Source organism: Callorhinus ursinus, unplaced genomic scaffold (genome assembly GCF_003265705.2).
Source record: "Callorhinus ursinus isolate GAN/ISIS: 27379988/994484 unplaced genomic scaffold, GSC_fseal_2.0 scaffold32, whole genome shotgun sequence".
NCBI classification, from domain to species: Eukaryota; Metazoa; Chordata; class Mammalia; order Carnivora; family Otariidae; genus Callorhinus; species Callorhinus ursinus.
The window spans coordinates 693,159-704,183 of NW_027397094.1; the positions used below are offsets into that span (position 1 = coordinate 693,159).

The window sequence follows — 11,025 nt, forward strand, 5'->3', positions numbered from 1 at the left end:
CCACACTTAGTAATTGGTTGTCAGAGGTAGCATCTGCGTAGGTCCTGGCGGCGTCTCTTCCTGGACACACAGGAGCCTCTGGCAGTCCGTTCCACCCAGTGGGATGGGGCGCATGTGCTACAGGAGAAGCTTGGCCCCGTTCACCTGTTCAGCAGTAACCCTGGAGACTGTGTTCTGATGGCGTAACTACAAGAAGGAGAAAGGGCTGTGTCCACACAAAATGAACTAACCTTTTAGAATTTTCTTAAAAACTAAAGAAAAAGGAAGAGGGTTTTATTGGGGCCCAAGTGAGGATAGCTGCCCAGGACACACAATCTTCACAAAGAAGAGACAGCTCTGGAGAACGGACGTGTAATACAGGGTTATATCTGGTTTTTGTTACGTCAAGAGTTACAAATCATCATGATGAAGAACATTTCAGAAAATTACAGACTTTATCTTAGGCTCTTAGTATGTGCAAGGATGCAGGCTTTAGAGGTGTGGGAATGGAACTTAGGGAGATTTTTATTCTTATCTTTAGTTTGAAATGTTTCTTTTAGGTTATTTGCTAATGAAGCAGATGGACAGTGTGTGCTCAGGGTAGAAACAGAGCCCATGCTCTGAAGTTCAGTGAAGTCATTCTGACCTTGGTAAAAAATATAGCTTCCCTTGAGAAGTTGAAAATTTCCTTTATCAGCTGCCTGGTCATTATAAGACTTTATGCAAATAAAAAGTAAAACTTTATTTTTCTATGACACTGAGCATAGCATAGCCTCTCCTGATTCATGCTTTGGGGAAGTGAGGTGGTGGGGAGGATGTCCACTTCTTAGCCGAAGTGCTACTGAATTGCATACGGTAAACATAAATAAATCGAGGTACACATTCTGGAATGTGTATATGTACCATCCTTGCACAAATCTGGGTGTTAACGTCCCTCCCTTTTAAGCATCTCCCCGTGGTTGCGTTACTTATCTTTATATCATTACCAGTCACTGAAAACAGAAAGTTCCAGGCCATCATGTAATTCTCTCACCTACGAAAGCTCAACATAAAACTTTCTTTCCCTTTACCAAATTCGCTAGAATCTACTCCCACCATTTCCCCTGAACCTTTCTTTCCCTCTGCCCTGTATTCACACTGTTTCTGTTCAGATCCTGGTAGCCTCTGGTCTGGATGTGTGTCCCAGCGTCACCTTGCTCCCTTTGCAAATGCAACAGCCATGACTGATAACCCAAGGACTCAAGTGGGCTCAATGACACAGTGGAAATGTAATTGTATCATGTCCTTTGTGTGTAAAGTTCATGGATACTTGATATTTTACAGTGATTTTTATGTGTAAAAAAAGATCTTTATAAACTTATCTCAGTCTATATTTCTCCCATCACCTTAACTCTTAGAAACGACCCTACAGGGAGACACAGTCTGGTTATAAGACACAGCCATGTGAGGCCATGTATCATATTTAGTGGAAAGAGCAGTGTTCTATTCATCTTTGCACTAGCTACCATCTGAGGATTGTATAACTTGTCAGACACTTAATAATTATGTGTTGCATTAATTAATGAATTATTCATTCACTGTTAGACTCCGCTTACTGCTCTTAAAACAAATGAAGTGATTCCAAGTTATTACCAACCCAGTTATGGTATAAATAAGCATTATCATATTATGATCGCTATGCCATATTATTTACCTGCTTTGATTAAATCTTTCTATTTGAAGTTTCTCACTTACTGAAGTAAGTGTGCTGGATATTTCAACTGTCTATATGAGGACATCCAATATCCATGATAATGTCTTTTTTCGAGAATTACTTGATTTCAAGAACCAATCTGATTGTACTTTCTTAGCAAATAGTCCAAACCTGTACCATTGAATACAGTAGCCGCTAGCCACCTGCAGCTACATACAAAGTTAATTAAAGTTAAACAAAATAAACAGTTCTTTTCCTGGTCACACTCAAATAGCAACATTTCAAGTGTTCAGTCCTCCCCTCAGCCCATGGCCCGGATGCCGAACAGTGCAGATGCAGAACATTCCCACCATTGCAGGAAGCGATCTAGAAGGAGACACTTCATAAGAAGAATGCGTAATTGCTGGGGTAAACTTGCAGAGTTAAGACTTTGCATTTCCTCTGAGCGGTTAGGAAAGGCGTTCCATGTCACCGGCTATGCCTTGGCCCATTCCTGGAGCTCTGCATGCTGATTTCCCGCCTGCGCTCTCCTCACTTGCTGATGTAATTGCAGCCGTGGTGAGGATGAAAGTCTCTTTCCACATACAACCAGGATTTCTGCCTTTCCTGCTCCACGTAATCTCACGGAAAAGGCCAATTTGGGCGATCACTTCCTGACTGCTGCATATTGATAATGGTTACATCAAGAACTATCAGAGCACAGAATAAAAAACTTCTTTTGCAAAGGTCAGAATCATTTTATATGTCACTCAGAAGATTCTTCTCAGATTTTAAAGTAAAAGAACTTTCCCATCGCATTAAAAGCAAAAAGTTCAACACCATTAGAGATTGGCAGTATCTGGAGTCACTGCATGATAGTTTGACTGCCTGGTATGGAAATTTGAGGGGCGTCTCTTTCTTATACATTAAACACATCACAAGCAAATCTCATTATAGTTACTTTGTCCTTTTAATTGCTACCAAATTTTATTAACTTTTTATATGGGTATATTCTTCTATCTTCTATTTAGGTAAAAATATTACTCACACAGAGAAAATATTCCAGATGAGATCTTTGTCAGAATTATATAAGACAAATATATCTCTTCCAGTTCCTTTTTGTTTGAAGTCATATTAGAAACAAAAAGGAATAATGACATGAATGTGGATTGTGAAATAAAAGTAGCAATTTTCTCTATATAAAAATAAAGTTTGATGAAAAAATTTCATATCAGATGGTGGTAATTTGGAGGAAAAGTGATACATTTGGTCAGTAATTTGATATTTGCCTAAAACCAACTTTGTTGTTGACTAAAGAAAAGTCCACTCTGCAATAAGTGAGTTTAGTATGAGACCAAAAAGTTACATTTTCTAAAAATTGTGTCTAATGACTAATATAACTCTCAATGAATGATACCCAGTACTAATATACTTTATGTATATTCAATAAATCAAATACATAACTGGACTTCTGTCACATGTGTGGATGAAAACTGAAATGGAAATACCTGAAAATTATCATAAGCCCTCTCTGGGCCCAGCAGCCTGCGTTGTTCAAACCAGTTGCCTGTCTTCTATAGATCCCGTTTGTTGGGACAGAAAGCAAATTCAGGACTGTTGGAGAAAATTAAGATTCCCACTGCTATGATTTCTCAAATACATTCACAGATTTATTCTGTTAGACCAATGGCCCTGCAATCAGCCATTTATGTCTTTTTCTGTAATTTATCTGTTGTTAACTCAGTACTGATCTCCTTCAAGTTTGTGCTGCTGATGATGTAAATGCCTCCTGATTTAAGAGTATCATTCTGTTTCTGGTCATGGTGGCTGATTGTTTCTTTGGGGCCTCAGTAATGTTCCCTTCTCGACGTTCTCACAGTCCAGTAACTGCTCCCAAAGATGTTCAGTCTTGAAGCATACAAAACCAACTCCATCTGGATGCCCGTTGCCAGTGTCCACAGCGAGCTCCAGGCATGCTAGCAGAGGGCAGGGACCCACTTCTAACCATCAGGGGCCTCAGGGAATTCCCTGCATCGGGAAGCCGGTCCGGAGCATCCTCTGACCCCTGAAAGCAAAGCTCTTGCCCAGGAACGCCGAGCTGGTCCTTCTCAGAGTTCACAGTCCTAGCAAAGTCCACGGAAGTGGCTCCTCACACAACCGAAGGAGCCTCGCAATGATGTTTCCTTCTTTCATAACGTTCTTGTGAAGTTTGTTATCCTGTAAAAACAGATATAGAACTGACATAATTAGGGCTCCTTGACAGTGAAGGGACGTTTTAAGGAGACACATTTTTATCAAATAAGCCGCTTTATTTAAAGTCATGTGTTTGGGTCAGTGATTCACAATTGTTGAGCTGTCTGGCCCTGCATCCCACTCTGCACACTTTGCACACCATTTCTTCCATGCAGGAACCTCACCATTTTTAATATTAGTGCTCTTTTCTTTTCACTTACACATTCTCTCTTAGAGTCTTTATCTTCTCCCACGCCCAAGATGGATAACTTCTGTCATTTATGTCTTTACATTTGAATATGCACAGGTGGGCCACTCTTCTAATGGAAGTTGGCCTGTTGACCTCTCTCTCTCAGACACGGCGAATGCACCATGTCTGACACCAGTCTCTGTCTCTTCCCCTCACGCCTGTTCATGTCGTGGTGCTTTGGTTAACATACTACAGTAAATTTTGTAGCAAAGGCTTCACAACTCAGAATTGGTCTATATGTGCTTTTCTCCCTTACCCACCATGTTAAAATGGTCATAAAATACTGCAAATTCTACATTCTCGAAATTCTTATATGACATGTTTTTACATCAATATGCTATTTCACAGAATTATGGCTGCTTGTGCATTAAATTAATATTAAAATATGATAATTCATTTATTGCAATAAAAATGTTGCAGCACTTACAAAACTTTTTAATAAAATAGAGCATTAAGATTTAGTAGGAAACTCCTAAATAGATGTAAGCAAATAGGGAAACTGAATACTTGAAAATTAAGCTGAGAAAGAAATTTTATTGTCAAAAGGCTCTATTACCTCACAACCTAGAACATATGCATACGTTAAAGACTTGAATCTGAAAAGTAAAATGTTAGAAGAAAAATTAGATGAATATCTGTATAATATGGCACAGATGTTCCTAGATAAGAAAATAAACTCAGAAAACAACAGAAAATACCAATTATTTGACTATAGAAAAATCTTTGGCAAAATATATCTTAAGTAAAGTTAAAAGACAAACTGTCGCCTGGAGAAGAACTTAAAAAATAAATGAAAAAGATGGACCAGTATCCTTAACATTAAGGGGAATGAAAACCAAAATAAAATGGGCCAAACTCAACAGCAGTTGCAGGAAGGACATCACATGAGCTGTGTTCTGTGTGTGTTACTCTGGGCAACTTCTGAGTTACTCCTCATGTGCTCGGTGACCTCAGTGTGGATGCAGGCAGCCCGGTCAGTCTGTGGGTCTCCTCTGAGCTGGTGTCCAAAGATTCACCTACGGTAGCTAGGGGTCTGCTTTTATCTCACCTCTGTCTATGTTTTGTGATTATTTGCTTTTCTATTAATTAATAATTGACAATTTTAGCAATGTCTAATGAGTCTCATAAACCAATGAATATTATAAATTGTTCTAGGTCTGTTTTATAAAATTGATTTTATCAGAGTTAATGGGTAATGTTAACTGTTAAGAGTTAATACTTCTTGTTTATTTTATGGAATGTCTTTCAGGGAACTAGGTGTCATACCATGATTTAGAATTTGGGTCTGTCCACTCCATTTTTGTGTGTTTGCTTTTGTTTCCTAACTCCCTGGGGACTTCACTTTCTCTATAGGGGATTTCTGATTTATTACTATTGTCTTGACCCTCCCCAGTCCAGGACAAGCTCCTCTGAAAGCAGTGAGGTTTCCCTGGTTGCTGCTCATACTGAGGCCGCCATAAATCCTGCCACTAATCCAATGGCATGGTCGGTTCGAGCCCGGCTCCAGAGGCTGAGTCTGTGTGTCTTCTCGGCCACCGTCAGGCCTACAGTCTCAGGTAATTCTTGGCAGCAAATTTGTTTAAGTCTTTCCTCCTGAGCAGCTCTCACATCCTATCACTTGATCCTCATTCTAATCCCTTATTCTAAGTGAAACATTTGTTTCCTCTGTGTTAACACAGCATATGAGTTACCATAGCAGCTACATTCCTGTTACCCTGCATATAAAATGAATGCGTCCAGGGAAAAGAGTTTAAATAGGAAGTCTGAATGTTATCACGAATGATTACTGGACAGTTCTCCTTGGATGCATTCATTTTATATACAGAGGGTGATCTGCCTACTCATAAAAAATAGCCATTATCTTGTATGACATGTCACATATTTTGATTGGTTATATCATTTTTTTCCTTAGACAAAGAACTTTATTAACCTCGTTTCAAACTTTATTCCCAGGCTTCTTCAGCTTAATTAGCTGCAAAGAACGAATTGTGTTTTAGCAAAAACTGAAAAGAGCAGCATTGTCCAAGGGGCTTGGGCTTAAAAATATTAGAGATCTAGATTTTATCAGATCCATGAACAAAATTTTAAAAAGTAGTCATGATATAAAATAGCAGCTCCCAGTAACTTCTTCAAGTTTTATCTTCTTCAGAAGTTGACTCCATTCAGTTTGCTTCATTCTTGGAAGCTTCATCAAAATTCTCCACAAGATCTGGAACTTCATTATCATCATCCTCTCTGGTAGCAATTGGGCAGAGTTTCAACCAGTCTTTCTTCAACTAGTCAGACTGCACCAAGTTGGTTTAAGATCCTGGGTAGCATTTCTGTCAGCTGCTTTGTCCCAGCATGGCCTGTAGTGGTGAAAGTGTTCGCTGCCAACAATGCCTGAACTTTGGGGTTGTTAGAGTGGATCATTGTTCCTTGGTTTGTGAACATATTCACTTCTTCAATACCAGAGATATTGTTTACCCCTAACTTCTTTAAGGAGAACTGAAGTGTTTTATCATCTGCTGTAGCCATTCTATGAACCACCTTCTGCTTTTGGGGAGCAGTTCCTTTCCCACAAATGCGCACTTGTGCTTGCAGTTTGGTGAGTTTCTCCTGGTTCATGATAGTTTCTTTCATCTTGCTGGAGCCGAAATGGGACCGTGCGGGGGGGTAGGGTTGGCGCTCAGGGGTTCTCGGGCAGTCCAGCTGAGATTAGGTGCACATACGCAGGGACGCAAGATGGCCTTGATTGTTTATATTATTATTTCTAAAGCTTTTATGAGTTAGTATTGTCATTAATCAGTGTCATTAATCAGGGATTTTTCTGATTTAGTAATTTCATCAGGTAAACTACATTTCTACCTTATGTACACATTCTCCTTTCTTAATAATTACCTCGAAGTTGTCCTCGCTTATTCATAATGTGACTGATTAAATAATCATAGTATTAGTAATATTCTATTACATTTACATCTATTAGTGTTTATGTACACAGAGTTTACTTTTGTGTACGTTGTGAGAAAGTGATCTAATTTCATCCTTTTGCAGATAGTTATCCAGTTTTCCCAGCACCATTTGTTGAAGAGACTGTCTTTTTCCCATTGGGTATTCTTTCCTGCTTTGTCAAAGATTAATTTGCCATGTAATTGTGGGTTTATTTGTGGGTTTTCTATTCTGTTCTATTGATGTATGTGTCTGTTTTTGTGCCAGTGCCATGCTGTCTTGATGATCACAACTTTGTAATATAACTTGAAATCCAGAATTGTGATGCTTCCAGGTTTACTTTTCTTTTTCAAGATTGCTTTGGCTATCCAGGGTCTTTTGTGGGTCCATACAAATTTTCATAGTGTTTGTTCTAGTTCTGTTAAAAATGCTGTTGGTATTGGATAGGGATTGCATTAAGTGTAGCATAGATATTTTAATAATATTTGTTCTCCCAACCCATGAGCATGGAATTTGTTTCCATTTCTTTGTGTCATCTTCAGTTTCTTTCATCAGTGTTTTATAGTTTTCAGAGTAAAGTCTTTCACCTCTTTAGTTAGGTTTATTCCTAGATGTCTTATGGTTTTTGGAGCAATTGTAAATGGAATTGTTTTCTTACTTTCTCTTTCTCCTGCTTCATTATTGGTGTATAGAAATGCAACAGATTTATGCGCATTGATTTTATATCCTGTGACTGAATTCGTTCATCACTTCTAGAAGTTTTTTGGTGGAGTCCTCAGGGTTTCCTATAAAGTATCATGTCATCTGCAAACAGTGAAATTTTACTTCTTCCTTGCCAATTTGGATGTCTTTTATTTCTTTTTCTTGTCTGATTGCTGTGGCTAGGACTTCCAGTATTGTGTTGAATACAAGTGGTGAAAGTGGACATCCTTGTTTTGTGTCTAAGCTTACAGGGAAAGCTTTTCGTTTTCCCCCATTGTGTACGATGTTAGCTGTGGGTTTTCCATATATGGCCTTTATGATGTTGAGGTATGTTCTCTTTAAACCTACTTTGTTGATGGTTTTTATCATGAATTGATGTTGTGCTTTGGGGAAGGCTTTTATCAAGAATAAACTTACCCATCAACTATTTGGTTGTCCTGAAATACAGTTTGTATAGAGAATATAGAATTATATGCGATCCTTTACCGGTATTTGTTGTAAAACAAATTCTGAAAGAACTTACAGTTGTAAAAAAAAAAAAAAAAGAGCCTTTCCAGAGTATCATTATAAACACATGGTTTTTATTCATGTTATGTGTTTTCTTTAGTTATATTCATTATTATTTTTTATATTCAAATACTCTAATCTTAAATTACATTTTCTTGTGTTTACTATTACTGTGACCCCGGTAGTGCTTCCTTAGTTTATTATTATGTATTCCTCACCCCAGCCCTATAATTTACCATTTCTCCAAGGAGCAATGGAGACTCATCATAGGAAAGCTCTTACAGGATTAAGTAGGAAAAGCAAAACCAATTTAAATCTTGATTTTCGATCAGATCATTTCCAGCTTTCTTGAATGCAAATTGCCTGGGACCAAGGGAAAGACTATATATAAACTTTTCCATATTCCTCCATAGTTCTTTTTAAATTCAAGGATGCCACACAAAATAATCCATTAAATTAAACATGTTGCTCTATGTTGGTAACTCTGAACTTTTCATCAAAATAAACAAACTAAAGTAAAACAAGAAAAAAATCCAATGAAAACTTTGGAATCAACTGAAACTAAAAACAGACTAAATATTGATCTAGAGTAGGATAACATAAAAATATTCTCCAAAGCAAACCTTAAGTAGATTCCTATATTACCAAATCTCTGCTTCAAAATATATATTTGTATATTCAATGAAAAAAAATTCAGAACTACCTAAATTTGTCTATGTTATAAAACTGTGAGTGCAGCTAACAGTAATTGGTTTAATTACTCAAAATGAAATTGATTCATTTTCTCCTTCCCTTGCTCTCTCTCATGTAAGTGTGTCTGTGTACGAGCATGCACGTTTATACATGCACACATATGTATAGATGCACACAAATAAACACACAAAAGTGTAGGAACACTGTACCAGAGAGATGGGAAGATCAGTCCAAGGGCTGACCTCAGTTTTCCAGACATGTAAAGAATTGAACGTGTCTTTTGAACTGTTTACTCTAACCGATTTCATGGTTTCCCACTATTCTAGCTTTGAAAACTTGCTTACTACTAATACTGGGAGCCAAAATTCCCTAAATAATTATTTTGAAGGATACTTTATTTTAAAAAATAGCATTTGTGTGTTTTCCATATATGTGCCCCTTTACACCATTTCAAATGTTTAATCAGACCCATTGTGTTCCCTTGACCAAGGAATTTCTGTATTTTTTTCTGGAAAATAAAAGTAGGCAAGTTAATGGTTCATCTTGTCTTTGATAAAACCCTACACCTTTTGAAAAGTCAATTCTGGGTGTTCTAGTGGAGAGGGCTGGTGAAACGTTTGGCAAGGCAAGGGGAAGGGAAGGTGGATATTGGAGAAAGGACTCAGGTTTCTAAAGGCAGCAGGAGCACACACTGTGCTCCCTTTGAAGTCCTGGCAAGCTGATAAGACCAAAGAGGGATGGTTGCAGAGCTTGATGTAGGAGACAGGCTGCTGATATCTCAGGGCCATGGGATCGAGCCCCAACATCAGGCTCTGAGCTCAGCACAGAATCTGCTTCAGATTCTCTCTCTCTCGCCTTCCTGCTCTCTCTCTCTCAGATAAATAAATAAACAAACAAAATCTTTAAATCCCACTTGACACATTTTTTGAGAAAGAAAAAGTAGAGCTAACCAAGTACCTGTAAAAGACTTTACATGATTAGGTCTACCTTTACAGTGGCTTTATATTTGGTCATTTTAATTGTATTTGATTTCCTTTCAAAACTTCATATTATATGAATGTGAGAATCTATAAATGTATTTTTTAATTACAATTAGTAAACTCAAAACTGCAATGTTCCTGACAAATGAATAATTTTATTTTAAGAAAGAAGCATTAGGTTATCAAATACTTTGGCAGTTTGACAAATAACTTTATATTAAGTTTATATTTCCCCTAAAATATGTATTGCAAAATAAATGAAGAGAAGGGACAGAAAGTTTAAGTCAACATCTATTTTATAAAAACCCATCAATTTATATATAGAGTTATCATTAAGAATTGCCCAGAAGTACTACTAAGATGCTGAAATACTATTTAGCCAGTATACAAAATTTAGTAAGTTATTGGGTTATGTTTTGGGGCATGTCCTGGAATATTTTTGAGTTCCATATTTGGGTATGTTCTTGAGTTACTGAGTTTATGCCCGAGAATAAAGTTGTAGGTTAATACTAGATTATGTATGGGGCACCTGGGTGGCTCAGTTGGTTAAGTGCCCAACTCTTGATTTTGGCTCAGGTCGTGATCTCAGGGTCATGAGATTGAGCTCCAGGTTGGGCTCTGTGCTCAGTGTGGAGTCTCCTTGAGATTCTATCCCTCTGCCCCTCCCGTCATGTCCTCTCTCTCTTTCTCTCAAATAAATAAAATCTTTTTAAAAAATACTAGATTATGTACTACCTCTAATTTACATGGTCTCTAATCACAAAGATCTCTGGTCATTTACGGACTCATGCTTTGGAATAAAGTTATGCAGAATATTCCATATATTGTACAGAGTCAGAAAATCATCAAGGTAATTTTCATAGGTTGGATTTACAAAATTCATTGGTTGTTACCAGAGAAGGATGTTGCACAAATCTACAGTCAAATGCAATTTATGAATAAGCTTAAGTAAAGTTTCTCTTTCAATGCTTAATGTCTTTAAAAGTTCCTGTTATTTGAAATGGTTAAAAAATTCTTATTATTTGAAATGAAACCTAAAAACTGTAACAGAAGCAGATCTGTTTCCTTTCAACCATTGAATT

At 37.4% G+C, this 11,025-nt stretch overlaps 1 pseudogene; it reads right to left on the reverse strand.

Annotated features, from left to right (window-relative positions):
* Positions 1-6,295: 6,295 nt before the first annotated feature.
* LOC141370318 (transcription factor BTF3 pseudogene) lies at positions 6,296-6,755 on the reverse strand (annotated as a pseudogene).
* Positions 6,756-11,025: the final 4,270 nt, after the last annotated feature.